At 37.0% G+C, this 13,129-nt stretch overlaps 1 protein-coding gene across 8 annotated transcripts in view; it reads left to right on the top strand.

The window, feature by feature from the left end:
- LOC145674459 (uncharacterized) overlaps window positions 1–13,129 on the top strand; it is a 334,728-nt gene that overhangs the window by 282,593 nt on the left and 39,006 nt on the right. For all 8 annotated transcript variants that reach the window (XM_081744538.1, XM_081744537.1, XM_081744535.1 and 5 more), the window contains one exon: window positions 2,754–2,986. The gene's annotated coding sequence lies outside the window, so the exon portion shown is untranslated. The remainder of the gene's footprint in view (window positions 1–2,753; window positions 2,987–13,129) is intronic.

Here is a 13,129-nt window from a genome sequence, read left to right as displayed (position 1 = left end):
CGAGGTAGAGAAAAAGTGGTCCAAGACTGTGCAGCCTTAGGGCAAGATCTCTACAGAGCTCCAGGCAAGCTAACTAGAGTGGAGTAGGAAACTCCAATGCTCCGAAGCAAGCAGTGAGGAGGTTAAGAGTCACAGAGCCCCGAAGCAGGCTAAGCAACTGAGGTAGGGATCTTGGCAGAACTCCAAAGCAAGCTAAGCAGGAGAAAAGGAAAAGCCTAGAGTTCCGCAGCAAACTAGAGGCTTTACGTTGGGTTTCTCCTAGAGCTCCAGGCAAGCTAGAGGAGGGGTGACCAATCACAGACTGGTGACTCTCCGTTATATGGGCGCTCCTGGACGACGATGATGCCGGTGGTCCGTCGTCTGCTTCTATAGTAATCCAACGTGAGGTGTAGTACTCCATCGTAAAATACGTGTGGTTGTTGTTTACAAACAGAAGCACGTGGTACAATCCGCAGCAAAAAACCTCCAACATGACCATTTAAGTTTATTGTGAAACAATGAAGTCTTTTGCTCCAAAATAAGTATGCAGAGGAGGACGCAGAGGTTTTTCCTGCGTGATTTGTGCCACTTAGACGTTATATTGATTTCCTGAGTTGTTAGGCGTAGTTTCACAATAAGCTTACATGCTCATGTTGCAGGTGTTTTGCTGCGGACTGTACATTACAATATATTCTTCTGGTGTGATTCTGTCTACGGATAGTAGTAGAGTTTCTGAAAGAGAGAGATATGTGCTTTATTGTGCGTTAACGATTGCATCTACATGTTCATTCAAAGTACTATCGGTCAAAATGAAATTTGTTACCTTAATGGCGTATTTTGTATATTGCCTCAGCAATCTTTCATCTACGGAAGTTCTGTAGATTTCTTCTGGCTCTTTCTGCGAGGTTTGTTGAATACACATTTTGAGGTTTTGTTGAATCACAGTGTGAAAACGTTTCTATGTCGAAACTTTGAAATATTTAGCAGTTTTAACTCACTTCTCGTGATCCACATAGATCAAGTTAGGATGATATAAAACACGATGGAATAAGGAGGTGTTTAACGAACCGTGTAGAAACAGCTAGAAAAAGTGTATAGAAACTTTGTAGATGAAATGTTGTTGAGAGAGAAGTATGAATTACGCTACTAAAGTAAAAAATTTCCAGTGGCACCTCTTGACTTTACAACAGGGAAGTCACATTGGCAAGGGGGTTTAACTGGCATACAGAAATAAATGTTCATATTTTTCTTAACTAGCTTTTTTCGTATTAATTAGAAAGGCACGTGACTTTCTGAGTACACTATAGAGTCGCAACTGCAAATGTCATTTTACTACTATTATTTTAGCATGACCGTACATGTGACCTTATCCCAGACTGAACTCTGGGCCCCGTTTTAGTGTATACAACAAAATCATCATTATCTACAAATTGAACCATTGATGAAATAATTCTTAGAAAAAAATGACTCAGTAAACCGTACCCAGAGATCTGTAAACTCCTTGGAAAGTCTCTCTCGTCATTTCTCTTTCCTATATCAACTTCTTATTTCACCACTGATCAGTAGTCTCTCTCTCTCTTCTATCCCCTGTCATACCCCTGGCTTGATTCCTGGTTCGATCTAATGTGGTTCGGATTCTACGTCAAGTTGTAGGTCTACCTCTTATGTAGTCTTGCCCATAAAGGGGCCGCTAAACCCCAAACTCAAACTTCTCTCATATCAGGGTTTCATTATTATTTTCAGAGATTTATGAGGGCCATTTGGAAAGCAACCTCCGATTGGTTAAAAAAGAAACACCAAAGTAAATAAGAATAATTTATTATATACATCTGAAAACTAAATATTTCCTCTATTTTTCAACATAATTTCCATGAACATCAAGCACTTATCATATCTCTGCACTAGCTCAGAAATTCCATCAGCATTAAAACCTCGCCTGTGACCGCATCTTTCAGCTCTCATCAACACCAAAGCGCTAAGATCCAAGCCACGTCTTCATATACATGAAGAGATGATAATCGCTGGCTGAAACGTCGATTTTCAGTAACTTTTCCATCAGTTTTCTGAACAAGTTCATCAGTGACTAATGATGGCCTGCCACTCCTCTCTTCGCGTGAATGTTTGTTCGTCCACTTTTAAATGAACAAACCCATTCACGAACAACTCCTTCACTCATCACACTTGGTTCATACACGACACACAGTTTCCGATGAATTGCTGCTGCCGAGTATTGTTTTGCTGTAAGAAAGCGTATAACAGCTCGCACGTCTTGGAAGGGTTGTTTGTTGCAGCACACATTTTGAGACGCTACTAAAGTGGATCCAGTGATCAGACAACCTTTACTCCACCACGGCTGGATGCAGACTGATCTACCGCGCACGTCTGTGGAAAGATGGTAACGCTGCCCCCACTACTTCACGCACAATGATCAATATAAGGTTACTTTCCGAACGCACCTCGTAAATCCATGTTAAATTATAACGTGGCTGAAAGCCTACAAGCTTGTAAATAGTGTATTGACTTCCACTCTTCTTCTATTGGTAGTATTGAAAGATCGGAAGTTCTTGACTGTACCACGATAGATTTTAATAAATTCTTTACAAATTCAGTTTCCGTTTTGTGTGTGTGTGTGTGGGGGGGGGGGGGGCATGCATGGATGCATGCATTCAATCAAACAAATCAATGTAATTATGTTTATTCATACTAATAGAACTTTCATCACGTCCAGCATTAAATGTCCAAAGGCATAAGATTAAATTTCTGGTTTCTTTCAGATACTTTCTGCTGCTTGGGATGCCTTTTTTGACTTTTGAGTATATTGTAACGAGTAACTTACATTCACTGGAGTGTTCTCGGATTTCCAACGTCCCTGCTTTGACGAAATTTGTGAACTTGGAGTAAAATGTTTAATATGAGGATAGCAACTTGCCAGCCCGGAAACTCTCTTCATTGTAAGATATATATATGTTCTTAGAAAATCACTAGTTACGGAGATATTTCAACTAAGGTAAGTTTTTTGTGTTGTCAAGTGCATTATCATATCTGTTTAGCTTTATATTGATGTGTGATTAGCTTTCTTTTTTTTTTTAATCTCAACTTAACCATTGAGCAAATATACCTTAAATCAGGACTCTAAAAATTCTTGGCGTCAGTTTGCCATGGCGACTGAAAATACCATTATGGCACCTAGTTACTTTGACATTAAGATTTCCAGTTTTTATCTGCTAGTAGTTTTGATTTTTGTGTGTATGGATGATGAATTCCTTATAAAGTTCAAAGTTTCTAATTTACCTTGAATTTTAATATAAGTGACCCATCAGTAGAGGGTTCTGATCCATCCAGAAAAGTGGACAATTGGTCTTTCAGTGCTCAAACTACAAGATATGGACATAAAACACACATCGGTTTTATGTAAAACTGTAGTTATATTGCCTTCAAATACTGTCATGTTTGAAGGATAACCTGTACACTAAAATAAGTGGACTTCTTTTTATACCAGTAGCTATAATTTGAGGCAGAAACATGTAAGCATATATATCAAACTGGATCTGAAATACTGTAACTCCGGATTTTCAGAACTGGCGCCTAGATCAGATGAAAATTTTTCGAACCCCGATTTAACTGATTATATCAATGTTTAAACGATTAGAATTGAGCCCTTGGGGATTTTAGTTTCAATAAGATTCTGGTGCCAGAAGGTTATAGTTTCTAGTCGAGTGTTGGTTTTTTCATTGTCTTAGCTTTGTAGTCATAATGCATTATTATTGTTTCATGGACAACTATCATCAGAAATTGAACCTTGACTTCTATGAAGCACAGTGAACCCCCGTTAACAGGAATCCCAAGGGACCGTAAAATCAAGAGTTTGTGTTTAAAAAAATCGTGTTAACAGAACGAACCAAATTTTATTTTTGGAATACAGTTTTTTCTATACATACGCACTACAGTATATTATAGAAAACACTACAGTACCTCGATTTTCCTATCTTGGAAGATTAAAAAGATTTATGTTACCGCATACGTCAGTCCTCTTTATAGCATCAGTTTGCAACATCACAAAAAATCCACTTGGGAAAAATGCGTTACAATAATACTGTAAGTGTACTGTAACTTGAAAAAATGTACTTACAGATCATTTTCTGGTGAAAAATTACTGTATATTGCGCTGTCTCAGACGAGAACGAAAATGTCTGGTAACTTCACGACCAACTGTACTTATGGCTTCCTCAAAACTTGAAGAATAGAAAAGAACGTCTGCACACAGAACTGCACTTGTTACCGTATTCGCTGGAAAAATGTTCGAATGTTCTCACCTAACTTTACAGGTGAAATTTAGGAGAAAAGGTAACCTCAATACTGTTCACACCCGAAAATTCAAGTGGTGGAAACAGCGAGCATAAACCACGTCCGCGAACTCCAGTTCTTGAAATTTTCACGCAGAAAATCCAGGCCAAGCTATAAAATTCGCATCTCCGCTGATACGGGAAAGTTATATATTTATGACTACTGTCACCAGTTTGCAACCACAGAGGTGGGTAGAGGAGTTGTTTTGTATTGTGCTGTCGCCAGCTCATTTGCCAGGCAGCTGTAGTCGCTTGAAGCAGGAAAGAATTGACATCTCATATGAAAAGGAAAAAGAAATATGTGTTTCTTGTCTCTCTCTCTCTCTCATTTACTAGGTAATTTTCTTCTGTGTATAAATACTGTATTGCAAAAACTGGTCTGGAGTAAAATCTGAAGAAAAAAGTGAGCTGGATAAAAAAGAAAAAGAAAGAAAAATCTTGAAAGTTCATGTTAAATGGAAACCTCTAATGACACATTGTACTAAAAATGAGTTCGTAATTCGTGTTAACCGATAAAAGTTCCTATAAGATAACGTACATCGCTGCCGGGACCGAAATTTTGTTCATGTTAACCGAGTGTTCGGCTTAAGCGAGTTCGTGTTAAGGGAGGTTCACTGTAATAGAGTTGAAGTTCGTTTCCTGAACTCAACTGTGACTCATTGGTAGAGCGCTCAACTTTCGTGCGTGGGGTGCTTGGCTCGATCCCAGCTTTCGCCAAGTGACCTTCATGGTGGACAAACACTGTGTTCGTGGGTTTACTCGGGGTTCCCTCGTTTCCACCCTCTTTCGTCATTCCATCATTATCTCTTCAACACTTTCTCCCTTAACCTCGGTGCATAATAAAATAATAGTAAACGTTAATAAAGTTCACCTAGCATTACTTATTGGATCTTTCGTGATATTAAATTCATAGCAGAAACGAGGCGTTCCAGGTAATAAGGGCGAACAACAGACTTCTACGTGCAATCTAAAAGCTCGAAAAATAATCTTCCATGTTGCTATATATCATATATGACATGTGTCTATAGAGATCGGTATTGCTCTGAAGAAGAGAGACCTTTCCATTCCCCTTTAATAAAGTAAAGAATTATTACAGAAGGAAATAATTCAACCTCACAGTAATACCAGCCTCTTATAAACATGGCGTGGTAGTCATCAATATTTCTTGTTTGAGAAATTTAGTGGTTAGCTTTGAAAGCAGTTTTTTACGTTCAATGCAACAAAATATAGAAATAGCAAGAATAGATGAAAGAAGGAATGGCGATCCAACATAAGGCCTATGTCTTCACTTAAGACAATGTGCTTTGTATTCTTTTAGTTTGACAGTTTTATTTTATTTTACTTTTTTATATTTATTTTCTTAGGAATTGTTTCACAAGATTTAATTCCGTGTTATATAGGATTTGTCCGCAGATGATACTGATCACCAGTTGAATTAGAGACACCTATTTAATACCGTGTAGCAATACCTTTCACTCTAACAACGGCGGCTACCCGCCGCGGCATGAACTCCACGAGGCGCCTGAAGTGTGTGTTGTAACATCTCAATCCATATATGCTGCAAAGTCTCCCAAAGTGCCCGCAGGTTCGTCGGAAGAGGGTCCATAGCCCGAAGGCGTCGTTCCATGGCGTCCCAGATGTGTTCGATGGGATTGAGGTCCGGTGACAGCGATAACCAAGGAAGTTGATTTGATTTTGAGTTTAACGTCCCGTTGAACAGCGAAGCTATATGAGACGTAGACCTACTGATTAACGTGGAATCCGAACCACATGAGCTTCCGCTGGGACACGGTCCAGTGGTGGTGTTCCTTTGCCCATGCTAGACGTTGCTTCCTGTGTTGTGCGGTTGAAAGGGGTACTCGCGTTTGCCAATGGCTTCTGTACCCCATGTCGAGGTGGTGGTTGTGGATTGTGTGGCTGTTAAACACGACGTTGTTGTCCTGCATTGAACCTCTCCGCGATTTGACGCACTGTAGCCCGCCTATCGGCTGTTACGATGTGGGCCAGTCGGCGCCTACCCCTGTCGTCGACACGGCCCTGACCGCGGCAATTTGCCCGTGCGGGTGCGGTTTTACCTGAAACCAGGTACTCATGATACACCCTTAACACAGTTGCTTTTGATAATCCGATTACCACAGCCCTTCCGAAATTGAGCCACTCAGTCGTCTGGCCTCTACGATTTGACGGCCCTTCGTCTTGCCCATCACACATCACTGACACGGATACGGATATCAAGAGAGAAAGCACACGGCAGCAGCATACGTGCGATGCGTTTCATTCAAATGCAATGGTCTAGCTTCTGCAGGGCGGTTTCTACAACTGTCCTGTTGTCTAATTCAACTGGTGATCAGTGTAGTAGGACTGATTTTTTTCTTTTAAAAAAATATTCAAAATTTTGACACATCGACTTAATAGTTTTCAAAATATTGCTCTTCTGCATCAACACAGCGTTTCCAGCGACTCTACCAATCACTAAAGACTCCCTGGAACGCACAAACTGGAATGCTCTTGAGCCCCCTCATTACGGCCTATTGAATGATGTGGACCGAGCCGTGGTTCCATCCTTTCCATAAAGTCGGGGGAAGACGAAGAAATCTACAGGCGCGACATCTGGGCCATAGGGTGGCTGGGAAAGCTGGTGATACCATATTCGGTTTAAACCTTCGGCACCAATTTTGTACAAACTTTTCTCATTCCGAAGTTTTCGATGACAATTTTGTGCAGAATAGTTTTTGGCAAGTTTAATTGTTTTGATATCACCCGCACACTCAATCTGCGGTCAGAGTTCACCAGATTTCGCACTTTCACTAAGTTTTCTTCACTCTTTGACGTTGAAAGGGGTCCTGATCGTTGCTCATCTTTAACTTGCTCTCTTCTCTCCCGAAACGATTTGTGTCACTCAAAAACATCTGATCGACCCATGGCATTCATGTGATGGGTCTCACTGGCAGTTTTACCCAGTTTGACACAAAACTTCACCGCTTAACTCTGCTCTAAGAAAGGATTCATTGTGGAGGTGACAAGGTACCTTGAAAGGGGTTCACCTTAAACTCTATCTACACTCCATGAAGGCTTGGAAACAACTAGCGGCTGGTGCGCTGGTTGCTAGGAACCCACCACCCAACCAGTGCAGTAATACCCCCTCCTTCATCACTTTTTGTCAGAAAAAAATCAGACCTACTACTTCCCGGACAAACCCTGTATGAAACCTCATTACAAAAATTCTTCTGGTAAGGTATTTTTTCGCCATAGAAGAAATAATCCTTTAGATTGGTCGTTTATTTTCGAGCGACGAAAGGAGAGAAGTATGGTAATCATGAAAAAATAAAATTTGATATTACAACGCATCCGAATCATATTTTAAACTCAAGGTTTTTATGTAACTTTGCAGAAAAGGAATCGAATATTCTTTCTACCCCTAAAAATAAGGGTAGTTTACTGAAGAGAGAAAAAAATTACGAATTTCTCAGAAACAGTTCTAACGATTTGGTTTATATTTCATAAATCAGTTTTTCAGTAACAACTCTATACTGTAATATAAGTAACTTGTCTGGGAAAAATCGTGAAAGGATAGTTTACTTTTTTAGACTATTTTCTCAAGAACAACGCAGGCGATTCTGTTCATATTTCATAAATAAATATTTCATTAAAAGCCTGACAATATAGCATAATTAATTAGTAGTTAGGGGTGGTTACTTCTGGCGCATTTCCCCCCTCTTAATATTTTTTGACCAGCGCAGAAGAAGCCAGCTAATTATTCAAAGTCACAGAGCGCAAAGTATTCCCATAATTACAATGTTAAAGTGAGATCGCATATGCTTTTATGACATTTAAAATCATAAAACCTTACATCTAAAATATTACAATGGAATCCTACACAAAATATATTTATTGCATCTTAATCTCCAGTTTATAAGCTTTCATTTGACACTTGAATCATGAAAATCCGTTAATAATTAGCTTTAAAAACTCAATGAGAAGGAATACATACAAAGATTACATACAACTCCGGAACAGGTGATCTGTTACTGATTCATTTGAACGATTCCAGTACCAGCACAGGACTGTCTAACCCGATTCTCTTTCCTTCTTCTCACATCAACATACATATATATGCATTAGCCTCTTCCTTCAACAAGAGCTTCTAGCTAGCAGTGGACAGAGGGAGCTGTACAATGACGTAGTTTCCTTTGGGGAGAAAACGTAATACATGACGTCATTGAATCCGTGACGTAGTCTCCTTCGGGGAGAAAATGTAATACATCCTTTAGAGAGAGCATGAGTATAGAAGCGGTAAATTCAAAATATATAACAATAAGATTATCTATATCTTGGTTCCTATTGAATATTTTGGCAATCTGATTGCATTTTTGGATAGCCCATATATACATTGCGGGTTGCATACTTTACATGGGTAAGTGTTGCGGGATGCATAACTTCTGAAATTTCAGGGGCAAAAACGAAAAATGCTTATACCATCCTTATTTATTAACCGGTTTTCAAAATTCAAACGGCAAATGAATACTAATAACATAGCCAATTTTTTGAAATGCATAAATGGTTGCATAACCCACAGGATATGTTTCCCTTTTTCAATATCTCTACAAAATTTCGACAAATCTAAAAATAAAAAATACTACCATAATCAGAATAAAATTCCAAGACTTTCTTAAAGAATAACATTTTCCCGAAAACTCAAAAATAAACCCGTAAAAAATTCCCGAAACTTCGAATTGGCTATAACTTCTTCAAATATTAACCGATTTTCAAAATTCAAACGGCAATCAATAGATAAATAAATTTCCTATCTATCGAATGTCTTATAAGTTGCATAACTCTAAGGATATAATTTAAAAAACTCAAATAAATCTCTTATTTATACATGAATCTTTAAAATTCGAATGACATTCAAAAGTACTGCTTCTCCTTATGCATTGTGTATATTTAAAGATCTCAGTTTTATGGCTTTATAACCATAAAACACTTAGAACATATTTAAAATTACAAGTTCGGATACTGATAATGGAATCTTCTGTTAACCTCGTTCTCTATAGGAAACAATGAGTTCTTAAACTCTGTCCACTGATCGTAATTCAAACTGAATAGACAGCCGTTAATATCAAAAACCACTTGAACTTCGGTTTGCACATTTTTTACAATTACATTAAAGTTATTAGTAAGAATGAACTTTTTTTGAGGATCCATTTCTAATCACTCCATTTTTTACTTGTGACAACATATTTTTGTTCATTTTCGTTCATTTTTTGGATTTACATACAGAACTCAACAGTTGGATAGTTTTCTTTTAGACCAGTGTATTTGATTTTTATCCCATCTTTAACGATCTCATCAATCATTTTATCTGTTAAGTGTTTTGTAAATCTAGGTGGAAGAAAAACCTTGAACTTCTCACACTCAACTAATATGCTCTTTCCAAACTTAGTTTTAATCTTTTCCATTTTCACAATCTTATATTCCGTATTTAATTCTAATTCTCTTAATCCAATAACCTCTTTTTGTTTAAGACTTCCAAGCTTGTTTAAAAAATCAACGTGTTTTGCCATCGTATTTATTGTATAGAAAATCAATGAACACTCTTCAATTTTTAGCTTCACTAAAAAATATTTAATCATTTTTAACAATTTCGTTTGATGGAAAAACTTCCATAAAACAATCGTTAATGAAAACAGTTTGAGGATGCAAGAGTATCTTTTCGATACCCTTTAAAGTCGCCTATGGCTAACTGATAAAAGGTCAGTGATACTCACCCTTAGATCCTTGAATTGTTTTTGATATTTTGTTAACTATTTAAAACTCTTCTACTACTTTCTCATTCTTAGGATCATATGTGAAGTTCTTTCGTCCAATTAAAATCGCATAACATATAGTATCAGCAGCCACAGCTTCTGCAAAGTCTACAACAATCTTTATGTTTGTTCTCTCATTTACCGATACATTCTTCCTCTTACTACAATTAATCACATACATTGGTCTGTTATCTATAAACTCTTTAGGGTCATAGTACATTTCGGTGTTGCCACACGTTATTCTCTTAAACGCAGTATAATCTTCGTACATCTTAAAATAATCCTTGTTAGCAATATCTAAGTTTCTTGATTCTTTTGGAAATACCTCATTCCTCCCATTCTTAAGATAGATATTCTTTACCTTACAATGATCAAACTTACTTGCATCTGCTGTTTGTTTACCACTTCTATCAGTTTGGAACATTACAACTACGAAATCAGGCATATCAAATTGTCTAGAATTAAATTGAGTAGTAACATCAAACTCCAAGAAAGAACCTGTAACAGTCTTTTGAACACATTGGTAAGTATGGAATGAAAACATGATTTTTGGTTCTTTAAGAATATTCAACTTTAACTTGTTTTCGTAATTAGATTCGTATTCAACAATAGGCATTCTTATCTCCATACTCTTTATTGTTATATTTTCATCATGAGGAGCTGCTCCTGATCCAGTCCATTTGTACAAGACATCGTTATTGTTGTTAGCTTTTGTAAATGTTATTCTCAATCCACCTTTCCACATAACCTCTTTATAATCACTTAAGAAGCCTGGAATTAATCTTAATGGATACAAAACACTAAAGTCCTTTCTTAGACCAAGTTTATCATCTGTTTCAAATCCTGCTTGTTTTAGATATTCAACTTCTGGCTTGGAAATCTTTAATGTTCCGACAGCTGTAGATGTTATTCCTGGTAGCTCAATCTTATCTATAACAACCCCATGCTTTCTAACCTCAATTTGAGAAAAGAAGAATGGGAAGAAGTTATCTACAAGTTTTATAGTATCGTTTGCACCAAATGTTCCTCCAACTGATGCACCAACAACTTCAAAAGTCATATGACAATCTGCTTTGTGTGGATGTACGAACCCATCACCCACGTCGAAATCGAACTCAATATCTTTGTTAGCTTCATTCAAATTATTAAATGTTCTTGTGTTAGCTTTAAAACTTTGTAACTCGTAACTCTCAACACTATCCATTTATTATAAAGAAAATCTTGAAACAACGCTTTTTGATGAAGATTGTTTTAACATCTACACAACAGCCGTCGATTTTCCCGACGTCTATAAAGGACTTCAAACAACGCTTTTATGGGATATACCCATAAAAGAATCATACATAATAACAATTAAAAACTTATAATCCCCATCCTAACTTAACCTTAGCATTCATAGCAGTACCAACCCCAAAAGCAGCTAATCGTTCACCAATTGACGCATCACTACTAAATGCTCTTTTCCATGCTTTAGTTTCTAGTTCCTTATCTGCAATATGTCTCGATTCTGTATCTTTATTGTCTCTGTAGTATATATCGTGTTCTTTACAAGCCTCATCTAATGGGTTAATACCTTCATCACCTCTCTCTAACCTTTCTTGAAGCTTAGTCCCAGGCCCGCAAAATCTAAAACCTGGAATATGTAATTCAACTGGAAGTTTATTAATCAAATCATTTACTAACCCTTTCGCAAGCTTCTCATCATTCCAGAATCGTGGTGGTAATGTATTTAAGATCTTAATCAAATAACCTATACCTTTTGGATCATTAGGAATAAACTGTGAAAGCTTATTATTAATCATACTCACTATACCTACTTTCTCATTGTAAAAGTTATCATTTCCAGCCTTTTCTTCTCCATCTATAACTATTAACCTATCTATAAGCTTTCTCACGTCATCCATCCATACATACTCTTTAGGTATCTCGGTATATTGTTTAATTCCTTCACCAGTCCTTTTAGGTGTCGTGTTCTTTTTAGGAGTTGGGGGTAAAGTTGGTTTAATATAATTATCCCAAATAGGCTTGATAATATTAATGTACTTTGAACCTCTACTAGATGCTACCTTTTTATCTCGATTATATTTTTGGAAGGCGGCATCTGATTCTATTATTATTTCCTTGTACTGTTCAAAATCATCATCATCATAATCTTCAATGGCTTTACTAGTATTCGTCGTTAACAATTCCCATAGACCTTCTGTTCCTTTATAAGTTTTACCATTAATTATCAAATCATCGCCATTCACTTTAACTTCCAAATTTCCTATCTTGTTTATTATTTTTCCATCTTCTTCTACAGTTCTTATTCCAAACACAGTATCATTTCTTTTACTATAATATTTCGTTGCAATCTTACCAAATGACTGTGCTGTTGTTAAAGGTTCTACTCCTTCCACTTTGTCTCTAATTTGTTTTCTCATTTGTTTTATTTCCCCCGTTATAGGTGTATCACTACTACTTGGGGAACTATCATAAGTTATCTTTTTAGGTGTTTCTAGTAGACTAGGATCTATTGAAGCCGTCTTATGTGCAACTGGAACAAGTTCAGTTATTAGATTTTTATTTTGTTCTGCTACTTCTTTCATCTCACTTCCCAAGTTTTGAATAGCATCAATTACAGGTTGCTCTTGTGTCTTAAATTTATCGTATATACCTGCTCTTTCTTTCTTCCAAGATTTGAAGCCCTTTATCAAGAACTCCTTCAACTTAATATTCTTATCAATTTCTTTCTCATCCATTTATTGTATAGCAAACGAACAAACGTCAATGAACGTCAATGAACGTCAATAAACGTCAAAGAACGTCAAACGTCAAACGTTAAAACGTAAAACGTCAATAAACATCAAACTTTTAAGAAGTGTTTTATCTTGTTCCTATACTTACCATTGTTTACCTTCCTTGTCATATCAATTACTATGAAACCATAATCTTCTTGCCAACATTTTGAACACATCTCGTTAAATTTATCATAAGACATATCTCCCCCAACAAACTCAT

The sequence above is a fragment of the Thermobia domestica genome, chromosome 17 (assembly GCF_964235325.1).
Source record: "Thermobia domestica chromosome 17, izTheDome1.hap1.1, whole genome shotgun sequence".
NCBI classification, from domain to species: domain Eukaryota; kingdom Metazoa; phylum Arthropoda; class Insecta; order Zygentoma; family Lepismatidae; genus Thermobia; species Thermobia domestica.
Note: the sequence above shows the minus strand (reverse complement) of the source record. Positions and strands in the feature narration are given on the sequence as shown.